Here is an 18,767-nt window from a genome sequence, read left to right on the forward strand (position 1 = left end):
GCGATACGGAGCTATACGGAGCGATACGGAAAGATGCGGAGCTATACGGAGCGATACGGTGCTATACGGAGCGATGCGGCGCTATACGGAGCGATGCGGAGCGATAAGGAGCTATACGGAGCGATACGGAGCTATACGGAGCGATGCGGAGCGATACGGAGCGATACGGAGCTATACGGAGCGATGCGGAGCGATACGGAGCGATGAGGAGCTATACAGAGCGATGCGGTGCTATACGGAGCTATACGGTGCTATACGGAGCGATACGGAGCTATACGGAGCGATACGGAGCTATACGGAGCGATACGGAGCGATACGGTGCTATACGGAGCGATACGGAGCTATACGGTGCTATACGGAGCTATACGGAGCGATACGGAGCGATGCGGAGCGATACGGAGCTATACGGAGCGATGCGGTGCGATACGGAGCTATACGGAGCGATGCGGTGCTATACGGAGCGATGCGGTGCTATACGGAGCGATACGGAGCTATACGGAGCTATGTGGTGCTATACGGAGCGATGTGGTGCTATACGGAGCGATACGGAGCTATACGGAGCGATGTGGTGCTATACGGAGCTATACGGAGCGATGTGGTGCTATACGGAGCGATACGGAGCGATGTGGTGCTATACGGAGCTATACGGAGCGATGTGGTGCTATACGGAGCGATGTGGTGCTATACGGAGCGATACGGAGCTATACGGAGCGATGCGGTGCTATACGGAGCGATACGGAGCTATACGGAGCAATGTGGTGCTATACGGAGCTATACGGAGCGATGTGGTGCTATACGGAGCTATACGGAGCGATTTGGTGCTATACGGAGCGATGCGGTGCTATACGGAGCGATACGGAGCTATACGGAGCGATGCGGTGCTATACGGAGCGATACGGAGCGATGCGGAGCTATACGGAGCGATACGGAGCTATACGGAGCGATACGGAGCTATACGGAGCGATGCGGTGCTATACGGAGCGATACGGTGCTATACGGAGCGATGCGGTGCTATACGGAGCTATACGGAGCGATGCGGTGCTATACGGAGCGATGCGGTGCTATACGGTGCTATACGGAGCTATACGGAGCGATACGGAGCTATACGGAGCTATACGGCACTATACGGCGCGATACGGAGCGATGTGGTGCTATATGGAGCGATACGGTGCTATACGGAGCTATACGGAGCGATGTGGTGCGATACGGCACTATACGGAGCGATACGGAGTGATACGGAGCTATACGGAGCGATGTGGTGCTATATGGAGCGATACGGAGCGATACGGAGCGATACGGCACTATACGGAGCTATACGGAGCGATGTGGTGCTATATGGAGCGATACGGTGCTATACGGAGCTATACGGAGCGATGTGGTGCGATACGGAGCTATACGGTGCTATACGGAGCGATACGGAGCTATACGGAGCTATACGGTGCTATACGGAGCTATACGGAGCGATGTGGTGCTATACGGAGCTATACGGAGCTATACGGAGCGATGCGGTGCTATACGGAGCTATACGGAGCTATACGGAGCGATGCGGTGCTATACGGAGCTATACGGAGCTATACGGAGCGATGCGGTGCTATACGGAGCTATACGGAGCTATACAGAGCGATGTGGTGCTATACGGAGCTATACGGAGCTATACGGAGCGATGCGGTGCTATACGGAGCTATACGGAGCGATACGGAGCTATACGGAGCGATACGGAGCGATGTGGTGCTATATGGAGCGATACGGAGCGATACGGAGCTATACGGAGCGATGTGGTGCTATATGGAGCGATACGGTGCTATACGGAGCTATACACACACACACACACACACACACACACACACACACACACACACACACACACACACACACACACAGATTTGAATGATGTATGTCTTTGTATGCTATCCCCTACTGCTCTACACAGACCAACTAAACAGATGAATATTTACAGTAAATCTGCTCTACACAGACCTACTAAACAGTTGAATATTTACAGTACATCTGCTCTACACAGACCTACTAAACAGTTGAATATTTACAGTACATCTGCTCTACACAGACCTACTAAACAGTTGAATATTTACAGTACATCTACTCTACACAGACCAACTAAACAGATGAATATTTACAGTACATCTGCTCTACACAGACCTACTAAACAGCTGAATATTTACAGTACATCTGCTCTACACAGACCTACTAAATAGTTGAATATTTACAGTACATCTGCTCTACACAGACCTACTAAACAGCTGAATATTTACAGTAAATCTGCTCTACACAGACCTACTAAATAGTTGAATATTTACAGTACATCTGCTCTACACAGACCAACTAAACAGATGAATATTTACAGTACATCTGCTCTACACAGACCAACTAAACAGATGAATATTTACAGTACATCTGCTCTACACAGACCTACTAAACAGCTGAATATTTACAGTAAATCTGCTCTACACAGACCTACTAAATAGTTGAATATTTACAGTACATCTACACAGACCAACTAAACAGATGAATATTTACAGTACATCTGCTCTACACAGACCTACTAAACAGATGAATATTTACAGTACATCTGCTCTACACAGACCAACTAAACAGCTGAATATTTACAGTACATCTGTGTACCATGACTAAACTGAGGGCAGTGGGGGGGTGTGTGTGTGTGTCTCGGCTGTTAAATAACTTAACACGGGTCTGGAAAGCACTCCCATCCTCCCATCCTCCCACACACTTCCAGAAACAACCTCTGCAGATTCATGCCGCTGAACCAACGACAAACCATCTCTTAGCACCCACAAGCACATACAAAGCGAGACAGAGGGAAAGATGGATAGAGAGAGAGAAGGACATAGAGAGAGAGAGAGGAGAGGTCGACAGACAGGCTTACATTAGCCGATAAGGCGTGATATTTAGACCCTTGGCTAAAGGGTTGGATGTAGGCTAATTACAGGTCGTTGGCCAGGCATAATGCTACACTGCCTTAAGAAGCTGTTGCTTTGGGACAGCTTGAGCAAAACCTCCTGATCGATAAAACCACGATAGGGAGAAGGAACAAAACCGGACAAGCAATTAAGAGTTGCCGTTTTGGAACTTGTCCAGCAACAAATTGGAATGATTTGGGAGCGTACTTTTAGGAAACATGGGGTCTGAACATTTCTGCTACAGTCCAGCACTAACACCCCCGATGAAACTAATCCACCAATCATCAAGCCCTGATCAAGAGAATCCTTTGAAGGGTTTCCAAGAGTGAAACCAAAGAACATTGACCTAAATGTTTTCTACTTTGTCTCTCCCCTCTCTCTTCCATCCCTCCTCTCTCTCTCATCCCTCCTCTCTATCTTCCCCTCTCTTCCATTCCTCATTTCTCTCCCTCTCTCCCCTCTCTTCCATCCCTCCTTTCTCTCTCCCCTCTCTCTTCCATCCCTCCTCTCACTCTTTTCCATCCCTCCCTCTCTCCTCTCTATTCCATCCCTCTCTCCTCTCTATTCCATCCCTCTCTCTCTCTCTCTCTCCCCTCCTCTCTCCCCTCCCTCCTCTCTCTCCCCTCCTCTCTCCCCTCCCTCTTCCATCCCTCCTCTCTCTCCCCTCTCTCTTCCATCCCTCTTCTATCCGGCTCACTACCCCTTTCTCAGTCTCTCCTCCATCTTCCATCCCTCTAACCAATTCAGACTCATTCACTTTCATGCAGAGGTAGAGAGGCAATGAGAGGCACGCAGAGGTAGAGAGGCAATGAGGCACGCAGAGGTAGAGAGGCAATGAGAGGCACGCAGAGGTAGAGAGGCAGAGGCACACAGAGGTAGAGAGGCAATGAGAGGCACGCAGAGATAGAGAGGCAATGAGAGGCACGCAGAGGTAGAGAGGCAATGAGAGGCACGCAGAGGTAGAGAGGCAATGAGAGGCACACAGAGGTAGAGAGGCACGCAGAGGTAGAGAGGCAATGAGAGGCACACAGAGGTAGAGAGGCAATGAGAGGCACACAGAGGTAGAGAGGCAATGAGAGGCACACAGAGGTAGAGAGGCACGCAGAGGTAGAGAGATGGACTGAGGAATAGAGTGTGAAGTAACTGAAAATGAAAAATACAGCGGACTATAATAAAGAACCAGCACAAACGCAGAAGATGGTACTGGAAATGAAAAAACTAAGGATAGAGAGGAATAGGAAGTTAAGAACAGTGGAGAGAAGAGGAGGGAGGGAGAGAAGGAGAAATACTATTTACATCTGGTCAGCTGTGTTAAACAGTAATTATTGGGCTTTGCCAAACTCCCCCATCTTTGATTGACCAATGAAAAACATAGGATAGGATGTCCACTGTTTGCCAGTCACGTTTTTGTTTTGTTGGCGGGTGAAAAAAGACCAAAAAATAAAACAAATAAAAGAATGAATAGATGGTATAAACATGTGCCTCATTCCACGGTGGTTTGGGGTGAAGACTGAAATCACCGCCAAAGTGTGTAAAGTCTTTTTCTGGGCCCATGATGTCATGCTTGGCCACACTGAGAAAAACCTTGGGATTAAAGAAACAGGGATATAGGAGGCATGAAACCACAACAGTCACAAAAAGAGTGACTGGAATAAGTCTGGGAGTGCTGTATTTTTTAATATAGGCATCTCCTGAGGTACATTATCCCCGCCAGCACTCTCCTTGTCTTATCTTTTTTGCCTTCTATTGGGGAGGGGGGGGAATTTAATGAGGCACAATCAAGATAATATTCCACACTCTCAGCTTGTGCAGTGTTCATCTGACGTCTGAGGAGGAGAGAGAAGCCAACCAGATACACAAACAATCTCTTACAGAGACACAGGATACACTATGTGATGTCACTGGGGTAAAATTCCACTGGAATGACATGGTGACATCACTCTGAGTGCGACAGAGAGACAAACACACAGAAACATAGAAGTAGTATTAGTGGACAGGATAACACACAGAGCTCCATAGAATTAGTATTAGTGGGCAGGATAACACACAGAGCTCCATAGAATTAGTATTAGTGGACAGGATAACACACAGAGACATATAATTAGTATTAGTGGACAGGATAACACACAGAGCCATAGAATTAGTATTAGTGGACAGGATAACACACAGAGCCATAGAATTAGTATTAGTGGACAGGATAACACACAGAGCTCCATAGAATTAGTATTAGTGGGCAGGATAACACACAGAGCCATAGAATGAGTATTAGTGGACAGGATAACACACAGAGCTCCATAGAATTAGTATTAGTGGGCAGGATAACACACAGAGCTCCATAGAATTAGTATTAGTGGACAGGATAACACACAGAGCCATAGAATTAGTATTAGTGGACAGGATAACACACAGAGCTCCATATAATTAGTATTAGTGGGCAGGATAACACACAGAGCTCCATAGAATTAGTATTAGTGGACAGGATAACACACAGAGCCATAGAATTAGTATTAGTGGGCAGGATAACACACAGAGCTCCATAGAATTAGTATTAGTGGACAGGATAACACACAGAGCTCCATATAATTAGTATTAGTGGACAGGATAACACACAGAGCTCCATATAATTAGTATTAGTGGACAGGATAACACACAGAGCTCCATAGAATTAGTATTAGTGGACAGGATAACACACAGAGCTCCATAGAATTAGTATTAGTGGACAGGATAACACACAGAGCTCCATATAATTAGTATTAGTGGACAAGATAACACACAGAGCTCCATAGAATTAGTATTAGTGGACAGGATAACACACAGAGCTCCATATAATTAGTATTAGTGGACAGGATAACACACAGAGCCATAGAATTAGTATTAGTGGACAGGATATCCTCTCTAAACTACATGCTCATCACATCAACTCGCAAGTCCGTGATTTGCATCCAGTTCTCCGGCAAGCTGGAGTACGACATCTGATGTCACAATGGAAACAGAAGAGGGACACCAGAGGTGCATGGATAATACACTGTCCCCGTTTCCCTCAGCAACACAGCGTGACACACTTAGCAGTCTCTGTCAAGGATGTACAATGAGCTCAGGTTAGGGAATGAATCACATGGCCCCATTGATAAATACACCATATCTACAGTGAGCTCCAAAAAAATTGGGATGGTGACAATGTTGTTGTTTTGGCTCTGTACTTCAAAGTTAAAGTGAAGACTGACAGCTTTAATTTGAAGGTATTTCCATCCATATCGGGTGAACCGTTTAGAAATTACAGCACTTTTTGTACATAGTCCCCCATTTCAGAGAACCAAAAGTATTGGGACAAATTCACTTAAATGTGTATTAAAGTATTCCTAACGTTTAGTATTTGGTCCCATATACCTAGTACGCAATGATTACATCAAGCATGTAACTTTACAAACTTGTTGGATGCATTTTCTGTTTGTTTTTGTTGTGTTTCAGATTATTTTGTGTCCAATCGAAATGAATGGTATTACGTCATTTTGGAGTCAGTCTTGTCTCATCGCTGCAACTCCCATACGGACTCGGGAGAGGCGAAGGTCGAGAGCCGAAACACAACTTCCCACTTAACCCAGAAGCACCAATGTGTCGGAGGAAACACCGTTACACCAGGCGGTGGTGTCAGCGTGCACTACGCTCGGCCCGCCACAGGGGTTGCTAGAGCGCGATGGGACAAGGACATCCCCGCTGGCCAAACCTTCCCCTAACCCGGACGACACTGGGCCAATTGTGCGCTGCCCCATGGATCTCCTGGTCGCGGCCGGCTGCGACAGAGCCTGGACTCGAACCCAGAATCTCTAGTGGCACAGCTAGCACTGTGATGCAGTGTCTTAGACCACATTAGACCACATTAGACAACCTTAGACCACCTTAGACCACATTAAACCACATTAGACCACATCAGACCACATCAGACCACCTTAGACCACCTTAGACCACCTTAGACCACATTAGACCACCTTAGACCACATTAGACCACCGCACCACTCAGGAGGCCCTATCACAAATGTTTTTAAAAAACAGGACAAAACTGAGGGGGCACGTGCCCTTGTGCCTCTTATGGGCATGACTCCCATGGTGGGAATGATAACCAGCTCTCGGGAATGTTAAATGACTCAATGAGTGTGTGTGTGTGTGTGTGTGTGTGTGTGTGTGTGTGTGTGTGTGTGTGTGTGTGTGTGTGGACTGTGTTTATGAGCAGGGGTTTAGTCATGGGTGTTACAGTCGAGGCAGGTGCTACTTTCCTCATCTCTTCTCCTTTCCTAACTATCAGTTTACCTCCTACAGTTTGTCCACATTTCACACACATATACTTATGCATCATAAACATTTTAGTTGGAATCAATATCTTTATGAAAAATATGCTGCCTGCGGAAATTCAAGGTCTCAATTTCCTGCTGTGTTGAATAGCATGTCATTACTTGGTGGTTGTTCTGTTTTTCAGACGGTCATAGTTAGGCAGTTAGGCATCAAACATGGCTGCTGAAATAGTTGCATGAATGACTGAGGCTAGGCTCCAAACCATCACAGACAATTCAGCCTGGGCACAAAGCAGTGGAGGCTTGATTGTGTATGTATGTGTATGTATGTGTGTGTGCGTATGTGTGTGTGCGTGTGCGTATGTGTGCGTGCGTGTGTGTGTGTGTGATTAGGTTTGGCTGGACGTAGCTGTGGCCACATCTTGCTCAGTTTGTCAGCAGTGTGGCTTTTGTCGCTTCTTGTTTTCTAAGATGGCTGCCACTCCTGTGGTCCCTCTTCTGTGGCTTCAGCTGACCTAAGTCCTGAAAAGGACATTCCTAAAGTCATGCACTCCCTGACATCTCACACTTTGACCTTGAATGAATAGATGGTTTCACCCTGTCTTCCTTCTCCCCTAGACCCACCCCTCTTCATCATATATTAGCCCCTCCCATCTCCTGGATTCACCCAATCAAATTAACAGACAAGAGGGCAGAAAAGCCTTTGGTTATAATCACAAATATTTCAGAGGAAATTGAGATGTGGTTCATCAGGTGTGTGTGTGTGCTTCTGTGTGTCTATTTTATAGAAATTAGAGAACCTAATTCCAATGCAGTGTTTCTGAGCATCTCCTGAAACTTGGAATTCCGCTGCGTGTCTAAAACTGAGATCACTCAGACACTGGAATACAGCTCTCCGGGTTCTGGAATAGTTCCCCATCTGGCTCGTGTCTCAGAGTCTCTGGAATGGTTCCCCCTCTGGCTCATGTCTCAGAGTCTCTGGAATGGTTCCCCCTCTGGCTCATGTCTCAGAGTCTGGAATAGTTCCCCCTCTGGCTCGTGTCTCAGAGTCTCTGGAATAGTTCCCCCTCTGGCTCATGTCTCAGAGTCTCTGGAATGGTTCCCCCTCTGGCTCATGTCTCAGAGTCTCTGGAATGGTTCCCCCTCTGGCTCATGTCTCAGAGTCTGGAATAGTTCCCCCTCTGGCTTGTGTCTCAGAGTCTCTGGAATGGTTCCCCCTCTGGCTCATGTCTCAGAGTCTGGAATAGTTCCCCCTCTGGCTCGTGTCTCAGAGTCTCTGGAATAGTTCCCCCTCTGGCTCGTGTCTCAGAGTCTCTGGAATAGTTCCCCCTCTAGCTCGTGTCTCAGAGTCTCTGGAATCGTTCCCCTCTCTAGCTCGTGTCTCAGAGTCTCTGGAATCGTTCCCCCTCTGATCACTAGGACTAGGATAAAGCGTTCCAGGTCTGAAAAAGTTCCTCCTCTGGCTTGTGTCGCAGTCTCTCCTTCAATTACAATGTTCCTGAGCCCTGCATCCAGAGAACTGGGCCCAGGTCGAATTCAGACTCGGGATTGAAGTGGGAATTTCCTTGGCAGGGATATTCTTGGCTGACATTGGGATGGGGACTGCAGTGGCCCGGCATGTGTTCCCTACTGCTCACTTTACTGTATGTACGGCAGGACAGACTGACGGCTTGATTACAGCCCAGCCACACCGCTGTATCCCACTCCCACACACACACACACACACACACACACAGGCCAAAATGTTTTTAAGTCAGGGTATTAAACGTTTTCAAGGTGTGTAGGAGAGCCAAAGTAAGATCCACAACTCATATACCTGACCTGTTAACTATTACAATAGATCATGTATGACTTTGAACAGTGTGTGTGTGTGTGTGTGTGTGTCCAGTGAACACAGTGTAACGTATGAAGTTTAGGTTGGTTTCCTCCTCTTGTCCCAAATCCTCATGGAGGTGAGAGGCTGCAGTTCCTGTTGGTTACAGTTGCTGTTGGAGTAACCACAGTTACAGTCACTATCAGCTGGGACATTTAAGAGCTTGATTGTGGTGTCTCCTCTTTTCTGTCTGCCTGCCTGTCTCTCTGTCTGTCTGCCTGTCTCTCTGTCTGCCTGTTTGTCTGTCTGCCTGTTTGTCTGTCTGCCTGTTTGTCTGTCTGCCTGTTTGTCTGTCGAGGCATGCTGGGTGACATTCCTTTCACTCCTTCTCCACCTCCTTTCTCACTGTTCTTAACCTCTCCCTTTCACTCCTTCTCCACCTCCTTTCCCACTGTTCTTAACCTCTCCCTTTCATGTCTTTCCCTCCTCCTTGAGACAAGACATTCACTCAAAGAAATTACAAACTCACAAACCAATAACGGGATGCAAACTCCCACATAGACAGACCCTCGTCTATATCCAGGCCATGCTTGGCTCACACCTTCTCTACCAGAAGGTATTGGGGTGAACCCCTCTCATTTAAATCTGTCGTTCTGCCCCTGAACAAGGCAGTTAACCCACTGTTCCTAGGCCATCATGGTAAATAAGAATTTGTTCTTAACTGACTTGCCTAGTTAAATAAAGGTAAAATAAATAAAAAAATGTAGGACCCAGAGGTTTCCCTGGTCAGGTCACAAAGCCCTACACATTACATAACCAGTCCTACCCCAGGCCACTAACAGGGAGGGAGGGAGACAGACAGACAGACAGACAGACAGACAGACAGACAGACAGACAGAGACAGACAGACAGACAGACAGACAGAGACAGACAGAGACAGACAGAGACAGACAGACAGACAGAGACAGACACAGACAGACAGAGACAGACACAGACAGACAGAGACAGACAGAGACAGACACAGACAGACAGAGACAGACAGAGACAGACAGAGACAGACAGAGACAGACACACAGACACAGACAGACAGACAGACAGACAGACAGACAGACAGACAGACAGACAGACAGACAGACAGACAGACAGACAGACAGACAGACAGACAGACAGAGACAGACAGAGACAGACAGACAGACAGAGACAGACACAGACAGACAGAGACAGACAGAGACAGACACAGACAGACAGAGACAGACAGAGACAGACAGAGACAGACAGAGACAGACACACAGACACAGACAGACACAGACAGACACAGACAGAGACAGACAGACAGACAGACAGGACAGACAGAGACAGAGACAGACAGACAGAGACAGACAGAGACAGGAGACAGACAGACAGACGAGTGAGTTATGAAAGACCCTCTCCTCTCCTCAGCTGCAGTGGATTGGCTCCTATTTATTTAACCAAGCAGGAATTTGGCCCTTCACAATGGAACTTTCTGCCAAGAATTTGGCCTGCATGATAACATGACTCTCCTCCTCTTGGAGAAAGCTTCAGGAGCATCAGTGTCTGGGTCCATAGAACGTGTGTGTGTGTGTGTCCATAGTACATGTGTGTGTGCCCATAGTACATGTGTGTGTGTGTGTGTGTCCATAGAACGTGTGTGTGTGTGTGTGTCCATAGTACATGCGTGTGTGTGTGTGTGTCCGTAGTACATGCGTGTGTGTGTGTGTGTGTCAGAGGTGTGTGTGTGTCCATAGTACGTGTGTGTGTGTGTGTGTGTGTGTGTGTGTCCATAGAACGTGTGTGTGTGTGTCCATAGTACATGTGTGTGTGTCCATAGAATGTGTGTGTGTCCATAGTACACGTGTGTGTGTGTGTGTGTGTGTGTGTGTGTGTGTGTGTGTGTGTGTGTGTGTGTGTCTCAGCAGGGTTAATGCTGATACAGTATGTCCTCCTCTGGGGACATCAAACACTTTAATCACTGCTGGGTCGTTTGCCTTTTGTGGGCAATGACAGAGGATAGTTTAAGAGAAATGAAATGCATGTCGACTGGCTGGCTACAGTCTGTGGCCAGTTAAACGACATCCATAAAATAGATTCAGTTCTGCACAGGGCCAATCCATGGTTTGCCAAAACACACACACACAAATACAGTAGATATTACAGATAGACCTAACACACCCAGTTGGCAAGGCATTACAATGATGGAACAATTATGGCATAACTAGTAAGTCACACCTCTGGATAGCGTCAGAGACCAACCGTCAGTTTGTTTATTTCACCTTGATTTAACCAGGTAGGCCAGTTGTCAGATGGCTATAGGAGTACCACAGTCAACTCCATTCAAATAGTCACGGGCATGTCATTCAAGTTCAGTCTAACCTAAACCTATCAATGATAGACGTACACTGAACAAAAATAGAAACGCAACATGCAACAATTTCAAAGATTTTACTAAGTTACAGTTCATTTAAGGAAATCAGTCAATTTAAATGAATTCATTTGGCCCTAATCTATGGATTTCACATAACTGTGGACACAGATATGCATCTGTTGGTCACAGATACCTTAAAAATAAAGGTAGGGGTGTGGAACAGAAAACCAGTCTGTATCTGGTGTGACCACCATTTACCAGTGCAACACATCTCCATTTACCAGTGCAACACAGCATTATCATGCTGAAACATGAGGCGATGGTGGTGGATGAATGGCACGACAATAGGCCTCAGGATCTCATCACGGTACCTCTGTGCCATCGATAAAATGTTTGTTGTTGTTTGTTGTCTGTCAGTTATGCCTGCCCATACCATAACCCCACCACCACCACCACGGGAACATAAATTCTCTGGCAACAGCTCTGGTGGACATTCTTGCAGTCAGCATTCCAATTGCACGCTCCCTCAAAACTTGAGACAACTGTGGCATTGTGTTGTGAGACAAAACTGCACATTTTAGAGTGGACTTTCATTGTCCCCAGCACAAGGTGCAGCTGTGTAATGATCATACTGTTAAATCAGTTTCTTGGTATGCCACCACTGTCAGGTGGATGGATTATCTTGGCAAAAGAGCAATGCTCACTAACTGCGATGTAAACAAATTTGTGCACATAATTTGAGAGAAATAAGCTTTTTGTGGGTATGGAACAGTTCTGGGATCTTTTATTTCAGCTCATGAAACATAGGACCAACACTTCACATGTTGCGTTTGTATTTTTGTTCAGTATATATATATATATATATATATACACATACACATATATATATACATATACACACACACACGACCGGTTTGGCGGTGGGTCAGTCATGGTGTGGGGTGGCATTTCTTTGGGGGGCCGCACAGCCCTCCATGTGCTCGCCAGAGGTAGCCTGACTGCCATTAGGTACCGAGATGAGATCCTCAGACCCCTTGTGAGACCATATGCTGGTGCGGTTGGCCCTGGGTTCCTCCTAATGCAAGACAATGCTAGACCTCATGTGGCTGGAGTGTGTCAGCAGTTCCTGCAAGAGGAAGGCATTGATGCTATGGACTGGCCCGCCCGTTCCCCAGACCTGAATCCAATTGAGCACATCTGGGACATCATGTCTCGCTCCATCCACCAACGCCACTTTGCACCACAGACTGTCCAGGAGTTGGCGGATGCTTTAGTCCAGGTCTGGGAGGAGATCCCTCAGGAGACTATCCGCCACCTCATCAGGAGCATGCCCAGGCGTTGTAGGGAGGTCATACAGGCATGTGGAGGCCACACACACTACTGAGCCTAATTTTGACTTGTTTAAGGACATTACATCAAAGTTGGATCAGCCTGTAGTGTGGTTTTCCACTTTAATTTTGAGTGTGACTCCAAATCCAGACCTCCATGGGTTGATAAATTGGATTTCCATTGATTATTTTTGTGTGATTTAGTTGTCAGCACATTCAACTATGTAAAGAAAAAAGTATTTAATAAGATTATTTCTTTCATTCAGATCTAGGATGTGTTGTTTAAGTGTTCCCTTTATTTTTTTGAGCAGTATATATATATATATATATATATACACACATACACACACACACACACACACACACACACACACACACACACACACACACACAGTACCAGTCAAAAGTTTGGACACCTACTCATTCCAGGGTTTTCCTTTATTTCTATTTTCTACATTGTAGAATAATAGTGAAGACATCAAAACTATGAAATACCACATATGGAATCATGTAGTAAGCAAAAAAAGTGTTAAACAAATCCAAATATATTTTAGATTTTAGATTCTTCAAAGTAGCCACCCTTTGCCTTGATGACAGCTTTGCACTCTTGGCATTCTTTCAACCAGCTTCATGAGGAATGCTTTTCCAACAGTCTTGAAGGAGTTCCCACATATGCTGAGCACTTGTTGGCTGCTTTTCCTTCACTTTGTGGTCCAACTCATTCCAAACCATCTCAATTGGGTTGAGGTTGGGTGATTGTGGAGGCCAGGTCATTTGATGCAGCACTCCATCACTCCCTCTTGGTTAAATAGCCCTTTCACAGCCTGGAGGTGTGTTTTTGGTCATTGTCCTGCTGAAAAACAAATGATAGTCCCACTAAGCGCAAACCAGATGGGATGGAGTATCGCTGCAAAATGCTGTGGTAGCCATGTTGGTGAAGCGTGCCTTGAGTTCTAAATAAATCACTGACAGTGTCACCAGCAAAGCACCCCCACCTCCATGCTTCACGGTGGGAACCACACAAAGACACGGCGGTTGGAACCAAAAATCGCAAATTTGGATTCATCAGACCAAAGGACAGATTTCCACCTGTCTAATGTTCATTGCTCGTGTTTCTTGGCCCAAGCAAGTCTCTTCTTCTTATTGGTGTCCTTTAGTAGTGGTTTCTTTGCAGCAATTCGACCATGAAGGCCTGATTCACGCAGTCTCCTCAGAACAGTTGATGTTGAGATGTGTCTGTTACTTGTTCTCTGTGAAGCATTTATTTGTGCTGCAATCTAAGGTGCAGTTAACTCTAATGAACTTTTCCTCTGCAGCAGAGAACTCTGGGACTTCCTTTCCTGTGACGGTCCTCATGAGAGCCAGTTTCTACATAGCGCTTGATGGTTTTTGCAACTGTACTTGAAGAAACTTTCAAAGTCCCGAAATGTTCCGTATTGACTGACCTTCATGTCTTAAAGTAATGATGGACTGTCGTTTCTCTTTGCTTATTTGAGCTGTTCTTGCCATAATATGGACTTGGTCTTTTACTAAATAGAGCTATCTTCTGTATACCACCCTTACCTTGTCACAACACAACTGATTGGCTCAAACGCATTAAAAAGGAAATAAATTCAACAAATTAACTTTTAACAAGGCACACATGTTAATTGAAATGCATTCCAGGTGACTACCTCGTGAAGCTGGTTGAGAGAACGCCAAGAGTGTGCAAAACTGTCATCAAGGCAAAGGGTGGCTACTTTGAAGAATCTAAAATATTACATATATTTTGATTTGTTTAACACTTTTTTGGTTACTACATGATTCCATATGTGTTTTTTCATAGTTTTGACGTCTTCATTATTATTCTAAAATGTAGAACATAGTAAAAATCAAGAAAAACCCTTGAATGTGTAAGTGTGTCCAAACTTTTGACTGGTTCTCTCTTTCTCATATATATATATATATATATATATATATATATATATATATATATATATATATATATATATATATATATATATATATATATATATACATACACACACACACACTAGTTGATTGACGGGCCCTGTTGTATCCACCACACCTCCGTCTTGGCACTCCCCCACCATTTTGGGAGCTATAGAAAGTAATTTATGTATTAAGGTGGCTGCAATTTAATAAACGTGGCAAAAACAAATGTAGACATTAATACTTTAACATTACATTATGTGAGCTAAACATAAAACTATACAAATATTTTCTTCAAGTACCATTTTTTTAAGATTCAAATGTTACTGTCCTCACTACAGCAACAAAAATGGTTAAATACATTTCATTTTGTCCATGAAACAAATATTGGAATTATACAGTACTTGAAATAATATAGAATTCCATTGATTCCTATGGAGCGCTGCGTCTTCTGAGGAGTGCCAATATGGCCGACCGGTGGCTTCAAAGCCTCTCATTGGTCAATACATCGCAACAGCAATCCAGGGTTTATACATCATTATAAACTGGGTGGTTCGAGCCCTGAATGCTGATTGGCTGACAGACGTTGTTTATCAGACCATATACCACGGGTATGACAAACATGTGTTTCTAGTTTATAATAGCAATAAGGCACCTCAGGGGTTTGTGGTATATGACCAATATACCATGGCTAAGGGCTGTGTCCAGGCACTCCATGTTGCATCCTGCATAAGAACAGCCCTTAGCCGTGGTGTATTGGCCATATACCACACCCCCTCGGGCCTTATTGCTGAGTTGAAACCTACCTGGGGTTTTATTTATTTTCGGGCTGTGATACCAACCCGTAGTGACAAATAGTCTATCCACTGTGGTCATCACTAGTTATCACAGCCACAAAGTAATAAACCCCGCCTATTTCTATCATTTCTCTTCTTATAATGTGATTTTAAACCTAACCTTAACCACACTGCTAACTTTATGCCTAACCCTGACCTTAAACCAAAAAGCTAATTCAAATATTTACGATATAGTCAATAATGACCGAGTGGCAGTTGTCAATAGCGGAAACCCTGAAGGTTCCATAATGAATTAGCTACAGTGATGTCATCACGCACACAGCCGCGGTAGTGCGTGGTGGAGCGCGTGCGCCACAGATAGGCGACAGTTTAAAATACCTTAGTTACAAGACCTTAGTTACAAGACCTTAGTTACAAGACCTTAGTTACAAGACCTTAGTTACAAGACCTTAGTTACAATATAACGGATCACATCTCACGTAAAACGTGTCCCCTCACAGACTATCCGGATACTTTAGAAGTGAGTTGAGAAAATTTGACAGAAGAACCTCTTAAGTTTTGACAACTTTCTAACTATGAATATCTATGTTTATTGTGCCCTAATAACAGATTATACAATTTTCATGATGTATTATGGATATAGCCCAGCCTTGGCTACTGCTCAAGTTCATCTAAGACTATATGCGACACATGAGTCATAAAGACATGGCATCATGCGCTGTCCATGACGAGGGAACAGCGTTGCTTTCTGTGGCGAGGGACATGCATCTCTAAATGCGCCAATCACTTTCATTTTACTATCCCACAGACTCAGAGCAACACAAAATATGTTACAACAGCCTATTCTAAACATGGACCTCACAACACAAGACATTAGGATAAACTTGAACACGAGCATTAACTCGTGGTAACATCGTTTCAGTGAATATAACCAAACAAAGTGGTACATATACTTCCCATCCTTATAGATCCCCAAAAGTATAGGCTATTAACAAAATGGGGGGAACGATTGCATGCTATAGCAAGATGTTAAAACACCACAACTCAAATTCAATTCAATCGGAAGAGAAACATCTTCATTGTAAGAGCCAGCTCTAAAGTACAAGCCTAGCTATACCTTACAGAACCGTATAAAACGTTCAAAAAGCTGTCAAACCAATAGCAGAAGAGACAGACAAACGAGGCTGTAACATGAAACAAGCAAAATCATAAACTAAAAGTTTATACACTTACCAGATTGGTGGTTAAATAGGGTTAAATCAGTGGTCTGGGACGATCATTGTCAGATATTCGCGTACGCTGTATATTTATATCTATATATATAAAAGGGATATTTTAGAAACAGAGATAAAATGCCGGTAGGAAGTAGGCCTACACCTCGCCAGTTCTCTGATCCAGAAATGTAAATACAGTAATGTTGCTCGGTGAGTTTACGGGCTGCTACGTCACCGGCTGAAACCCGTGTGGCGCGCGCGGGCCCCCTCATTTCCCCCCCGCCTCCTCTGCTGCTGAACTCATCACGAGTCAATGCGGGGAATCCACGCGCACCGGACGGCAACGGCGGTGAGTTAACCGGACCGGGAGCCATCTGTCGGGATTCATCCGCCTCGCCTCTTAGCAGCCTGCTCGTGCATCATCAGGGCGTCTAAAGCTTTGCTATGATGACAGAGGCAGGCATACATAGTTTATACACACCTGACCACCTAATTTTACTAACCTTACTGACTTGGCCCACAGGCTGCATGTACTAGACTTACTTATGCAAAATCAACACATCAAAGTTGAAAATGTATGACAGAATCAAGACTGCAAGTATTTTAAAGGGGGCAGCCTATGCAAAAAGAATGCTTGTACTGTACATGACACTGGGCCTTATATAAATCAGAGAGCCTGTAATGACATCATCACCAAAGTAGAGGGTTTAGATAAAGGATGGGATACAAATTCACTGTCCTTATTCTCTCTCCCTCCATGATTGAGATTCAATTCACTCCCTCTCTCAACCTGCAGATGCAGCATTTCGCAAAATAGCCTGAAATAGAAATAGCCTACCCTCTCTCTCTCCCTCCCTCTCACACACACACACAAAATCAGTCTCAAAGATAATCTTCTGATAAAGCTAACTTTATTCTATTTACAGTAGATAATTGTGAAAACCTAACATCCTCACTCAATCCCTGAACTTTTCCACTAATTGTGAAAACCTAACATTCTGAAATGTTCCACTGGTCTGACTGTGTGAGTCTATGACACACTATCAACAGGAGGTCTATTGTGCAACACGTCTCAATCGGTCGTGTGTGTTCATTCATTGAGCGTGTGTGAGCGTAGACATTCATTCCCAGCCCACAAATGCAGGTCATTTATCAGAGCATTTCACTTTGCTGTGTGTGATAATGGTTCATCCAGGGATCTTCCAGTACTATACATTGTGTTGGTACAGAGAACTTACAGTCACGGTGGTGGTGTTAGGGTCACGGGTGGGATCTGAACCTTCACCCTCTTGGTCAGAGGGTGACAGTTTTAGGCCGTAGGCAGGGCTACCTCATTATGAGAGTGCAAGTCCTCACCTCTCCTACAATAACTGCTGTACTGATGCCTTCTTGCCTGAGATCTTGAGTTAGAAGTTAGATCCCATAGATGGGGTCCAGAGTTGTTCCTGGCCAAGTCCATGAATCAGTATTCTTCACTCCTGGCTCTGGAAAACTACAAGGTGTGCAGACAGACAGAGACAGACAGACAGAGACAGACAGACAGACAGAGACAGACAGACAGACATCCCAACTCCCAGCGGCGGTAAGAACTGTTACAGACAGAGACAGACAAACAGACAGACACAGACAGACAGACAGACAGACATCCCAACTCCCAGTGGCGGTAAGAACTGCTACAGACACCTGGGAGTCTGGCACCAGTGAAATTATTTAATTCCAAAGAAGAAGTGACGAAACAGAAACGGCTACAGGAAGAAAACGGTGAAGTAACCATGACAACTGAAGTATAACCATAGACGCTGTTTCCTTTCTCTTGTTGTAATTTTGTGGCAGTTATAATTTAAATGTGACTGACAGCACATGCCAGAGGAGAAAAAACACACACAAGTATATAAAAATATGCCATTAGATTCATATCAACAATTGAGGACAGTGGGTGCACTATTTACAGAAAAAAACGGTAATATATACCAATATTTACATTACACAATAGACTTCTTTCACACACTGGCAGAAAGGTTAATGAAATGTACTAGGATGGCAACAGAAATGTATTATGACGGTTAGAAGTAGTGTGA

General features: G+C 44.9%; 1 protein-coding gene across 1 annotated transcript in view; it reads right to left on the minus strand.

The window, feature by feature from the left end:
• Window positions 1-17,192, minus strand: part of LOC115163905 (tumor necrosis factor receptor superfamily member 19L) — a 42,377-nt gene extending 25,185 nt beyond the window's left edge. Inside the window, exon 1 of the mRNA XM_029716106.1 lies at window positions 16,709-17,192. The gene's annotated coding sequence lies outside the window, so the exon portion shown is untranslated. The remainder of the gene's footprint in view (window positions 1-16,708) is intronic.
• Window positions 17,193-18,767: the final 1,575 nt, after the last annotated feature.

This window comes from Salmo trutta, chromosome 26 (genome assembly GCF_901001165.1).
Source record: "Salmo trutta chromosome 26, fSalTru1.1, whole genome shotgun sequence".
NCBI lineage: Eukaryota > Metazoa > Chordata > Actinopteri > Salmoniformes > Salmonidae > Salmo > Salmo trutta.